Raw genomic sequence first — 5,844 nt, 5'->3', positions numbered from 1 at the left:
AGAAGTAATGTGTTAGGAGCTTATTAGGCCTCATCTGGCCTTACCACTATTGATCATGCATGATCACATCATAAACATAATATATACATAACATGGGGTAGGCTAGTGGGCCATCCAAGGTCCATCTAGCATCAACAACAATTATGCAAAAATATAACATATTCATGTTCCAGATACATACACCCTAATAAACAATGAAATGACGCATGTGGATGATCATGTGTTCAATTTAAATAATTTGCATTCATTAAGGTTAGTGTTACTCACCTTTTATAGTCTATCAACCTCCTACCAGGAACAGTAGCTATCCTTGGATCCCTAACTTTTTGAATTCCTCAAATCTAATTCTATAAACATCGGATCTTACAGAGTTATTCAGAGCTCTAAAACTCTATACATACATCTCATATCTTATTCTAGGCCCTTTTTGAACAAAAGAATCAAGTTTTGGAACCTTAGAAAAGAAGAAAGAATAGGCCTGGTAGAACCCACTTTGGCTACCAAAGTCTTGGACTTTGGCTGCTAAAGTCTCAAGCTTCAACTAGCCTTTTAATCCAGTAACTACTGCGGCTACCGAAGTCTTGGATTTTGGTTACCAAACCCTTGAGGCTTAAAGGTCTCTTTTAGTCCAGTAGCCAACCCTTGAGGCTTAAAAGTCCCTTTTAGTCTAGTAGCCATTACGGTTGCTAAAGTCTTAGACTTTGGCTACCGAACTTAGAAATTTTCTAAATTTTCATGAGAAACTGCATGCTTCAGCTACTGAAATAATGGCTTTCAATAGCGAAACCTAGAAATTTCCTGAATTTCCAAGTCGAAAACCTATAAAATTCTCTTCCCAAAAACGTCAAAACTCATCATAAAGTTCCAAAACACAATCCAAACATATAAACTCATACTTAAGGCCTAAAACAACTTGAATTCATGCTCAAAACTCACATGCAACAATCAAAAGCCTGAATTCTAGGTTCTATTAGCTTCAAACATCATATTAATAAGAAAATGCATTAAAAACTCAACATGTAAAACCCATTTTTAACCTTAGTAAGCTCTATAACTCCCCTAAACATTCATGCATCTAACTCTTTCTTAACATACTTGAACCATTCTAAAAGATCAAAGGAAGGGAGAGTTTACCTTTTTCTTTGAGCTTAAGAAGAAGGTGAGTTGGCAATCCTACCTTCAATCCACTCTCACCAATCTTCCCATTAAAAGAATCAAGCTTCAAAACATGAAATGGCCAAGAAATTCTCCTCAGAAAAGCTTTTGCATATCACAACAGCTGAATAAGAGGGGGAAGTAAGAGTTCAAGCTTCTTTTTTATGGAAAGACAAACGGTTATCTTTTTTATACCCTCACTATTGAGGGACTTTCAGCTACTAAAAGTCATACTTTTGGCTGCTGGAATTCATTGGTCCAAAAGATGTATTTGTTCGACTTCTGAAGTTCCTTCTGCCCAAAGAAGCACTTAAAAACTTTTATTTATCAAAACTTTTAAAACATTTTCATTCTTAAATAATTTTTTTTAATATATGTATATATATATATATATATATATATATGTATGTATGTATGTATATATGTATGTATGTATGTATGCATGCATGTATGTATGTATGTATGTATGTATGTATGTATGCATACACTTTCCACCACCATTCTTGTATCTATTGGATCTTCGAATTTTGCTAGAATATTTCATCAACGATGGAAATTCTGATGTTGGAAAGTGGCGGGTGATACATTATGCCCTTCTCCATATATGACCTGAAGCCAACCAATATTTCTCTTTAGTTAACAGACAGATAAGTTAAATATCCGAAAGGAATCTTCTATGTCTCACTTAAGGTTGGAAAATTCTATATCCCGGTTGACTTTATAATTCTAGACATGGAATATTCTCACATCCCTATTATTTTGGGAAGACCTTTTTTAGCTACAGTCAGTGCTTTGATAAATGTGAAAGGTGAAAAGCTTACTCTTAGGGAAGGAGAGGATCAATTAGTTTTTAATATTAGCAATGCTCTAAAGAGGCACCATAAAGATGTAACACCATCAAGATGTAAATTCTTGCTTAAGAGTTGATATTATTGATGAGTTAGTGGAAAAGCACTTTAGAAAGAGATCCAGAGGATCCTCTTGAAAATTGCCTCGTCCATGAAAGGAGTATAAATGATAAAATCTAAAGATGGCAGTCTTTGCACAACATTTGGAAAGTAATCCACCTACTTCTGTGGCACCAGTATAATGAATTAGGTAAGTGGAAAAGAGTAAAAGAAAGTAACCATCACTTAAGGAAGTGTAACGACTCAACTAAGGGCTACTACTAGTGCTAGAGAATGGGTCAGCTTAAGGCTGCTGAAACTTATAGCAAGCCTAAAATATGATAAAAACATTTATTTATTCCATTTAAAATAATAACTTGCATCTCAACAACTAAGCTCTAGCTTTCCATGCATAAATATTTATCTTTTTCCTTTAAATATAAGTCTACAATTGAGCCTTTTCATAATCATTTAAGAAAGCTAAAGTATAGTCCCTTTAATCAAGCTTAAAAATAACAAAGTGCTTAGAATACAAGAATATAAAGTTCATACAAATCTATTGCATTTCATAACTTACAACAATCTATAACCAAAGCACAACTAAATTATTAAATTACATGTCCCAAAATAAGACTTCATAACATACATAAAAAATGCTAATCCATTGTAAGGCTATCATCTCTATTCCTACTATTTTGCAAGGTTAAGGGAAGGGAGAAAGCTTTGGGAATTTTAGTGATTAAACTAACAGAGATTAGTGAGTAACCTAATAGAGATTCATATTTCATTCTATTCTAGTTATACATATGCAATGCATCAAGCATATGATTTCACACAACACAAACATTACATGCTTTTTTGTAGCCTATCAACACTGAAACTCAAACGATAGCTATTCCTTAACTATAGCTTTCTAGGTTTCTTAGGTCCAATTCTATAAAAGATGGACCTTAATGAGTTATCAGGAATTCTCATATTCTATAAACACAAAATAAAGCTTATTCTAGATCATTTATATACACAAAGTTAAGTTTTGCTACCTTAGAGTGAATAAGAATAATGGGCAGGCAGACCCAACTTCAGTTGCCCAAGTTGGGAACTTTGGCTGCTGAAGTCCTAATCTTAAAGTGCCCTCAAGAAGTAGTAGCTACTCTGGCTGCTAAAATAATGGTTTTTAGCAGCCGAACCTTGGAATTTCCAAAATTCCTAATTCGATTCTGTAGCAACTTCTCACCCAAAACACAATAAATCATCCCTAAAGCTTCCAAAACTTGATCCAACCATATAATCATTTACTCATCAAACCAAAAAGACTCAAAATAACTTGAAATCATAACATGCATTCATAACACACTTGAACTTTAAGAATCCTCAATTCAAAATCCTTAAAGAAAGAGAATTCCAACTCAATCAACTATTTCTTTGCTCAAGGCTATAACTTATATACATTATCATAAAGTTTACATTTTGTGTGTGTAGGTGTGTGTATAAAGCTATTATTTTAAGAGATTTACTAACCTTACATGCATGCTCATTAAGTTAAATTCATGTGACAAAAAGGCATTTTTATACTACTAGATACACTCCTAATATCATAAAGAGAAAATAAGATTTCTCTTACTTGCAACCTATTAGAACTTGGGATTTGGAGTTCATAAGATGGGAATACCTCTTATAGCTTCAATTCCTCCCTTCACAGAGAGAAACTTGATGGATCCATTAGATTCTCACTATAATTCCTCTTCCAACCCTTACTAGCCTCTAACTTTAACATGAAAACCCTAATAAGGAGGTATTTCAAGTTCTAAACTCAATTTTTGGAAAAAGAAGGAAAAGATAGAAAAACAGCAAAAGAATGGTAGTTTTTGAAGGAAATTTTAAGAGTTTTTCTCAAATTTTCATCAGTTGAGGTATTTATACCCTTAACTTGCTAAAGGACTTTTAGTTGTCAAAAGCCTAGCTTCTGACTGTCAAAGTTCATACTACCCAAAAAAGAAACCCTTATTCTTAACTTGTAATTCAAAACACAGAAACTCTATAACATAACTCTTGTAACACATACAAACACTTACCACTATTTTCACTATCCATGAAACCTTAAGTTTCACTAGAATTTCTATCAATGATAAAAATTCTAGTGTTAGAAAATGGTAGATATTACAAGAGGAATATGCACCAAAGGTAGAACCAAATGAGAAAAGCCTAAATTTTGACATGAGAAAAGCTATTGAGAAGAGATTTTTGCAACTGAAAGAGCTTGATGAGTTAGGACTTGATGCCTATGAGAATGCTCGAGTTTACAAGGAAAGAACAAAAGCTTGGCATGATAAGCATATCAACAAGAAAGAATTTTAGGAAGGTAAATTAGTGTTATTGTTCAATTCTAGATTGAAGTTGTTTCCTGGGAAACTAAAATCTAGATGGAGTGGGCCATACACAATTTTTAAAGTTTTCCCTTATGGAGTAATTGAAATATGGAATGAGAAATCTAAGCACTTTAAAGTGAATGTTTAGCGATTGAATCCTTATATCATTGGAGAACCAATTGAGGAAACAGATTCATGTAGACTCTCTGAACCATCATTTTCTCCTGAATAGCACCATGACAAAGGTCATGCTAATGACCTAAACTTAGCGCTTTTGGGAGGCAACCCAAGTTCTTTTATTTTATTTTTTTAATTTTATTTTATTTTGTTTTGTTTTCAATCACCCCTAGATTCAATTTTTGTTAATTGTCTCATTTTATCTTACACAAATGTTTGTTAGATGGAAATTGCAAAAATTACAAATTGAGGGATTTTTTCTAATCTTTTACCATATTGAGTTGTTAAATGTGCTTATTAGATTATATGATTCATTTGGCTTACAATTTGGTACCTTGCAAGAATTGAGCATTTGATATGATGCAAATGGCTTTATCAAAATGGCAAGGAAAAGAGTTGCGGTCAAAAACTTGAATTGTATGAAAGGCAACATTTAAAGGATTTCTTCCATCTCTTGTTTTTAATTTTAATAAGCGGAGTGCTACTATATGCTCTTTTGCTATGAATGTTGAATTGATTGATAATTTTCTTGTATTAAGGATTGATTGAAAGTTTTTATGCTAAAATTATGAAAATCTGAGTTTAAATTTAGCTTTTAACATTAATTGAGTTCAAATAGTTCATCTTTATGATTAAAATTGAGTTATAGGCAACAAACTTTTAATTAAATATATTTCCAATTTGTTAGCACTGTTCATTCTTAATTTGCATTCAGGTGCAAAAGTTACATAACATAGCGCATAGCCTATGCTATGTTAGTTGTCCATTCACTCCATTCTTATTACTTTTTCTGCGAAACTTGCACAACATCCTGCACAAGCTGTGCAAATTTTACTTGCACATAACAATTTTGAGCTTTTTGAATTGTTTCATTCATTTAATCATTCCATCCCATCTTTGCATTCCATTAGATATTAAGGATAATGTCTGATATGAATTTAGGGGTATGAGCAAAATTTTTAGCATGCTAGTTTAAATGCATTTCATTTCATTTCATTCACTCATTCATTCATAATGTAAATAGAACACAAATTACATATACTAAGCATACATCATATAGTGATCATATAGAAATTGCATATAGTTTTTATATAATTAATGCATTTCACATTTTAGGAATCATGCATTCATAAAATAAAATATTTGCCAAGTCCTTAGAGTAATGGGAGTTACTTAGAAGAGTGATTAAGCTTACCTCTAGATAGGTTTGAGGATTGAAATGCTTGTCCATTGCCTCTATCTTCTTAGCCAAGAGTCAC

The sequence above is a fragment of the Hevea brasiliensis genome, unplaced genomic scaffold (genome assembly GCF_030052815.1).
Source record: "Hevea brasiliensis isolate MT/VB/25A 57/8 unplaced genomic scaffold, ASM3005281v1 Scaf26, whole genome shotgun sequence".
Taxonomy (NCBI): domain Eukaryota; kingdom Viridiplantae; phylum Streptophyta; class Magnoliopsida; order Malpighiales; family Euphorbiaceae; genus Hevea; species Hevea brasiliensis.
This window is presented reverse-complemented; position numbering follows the sequence as displayed.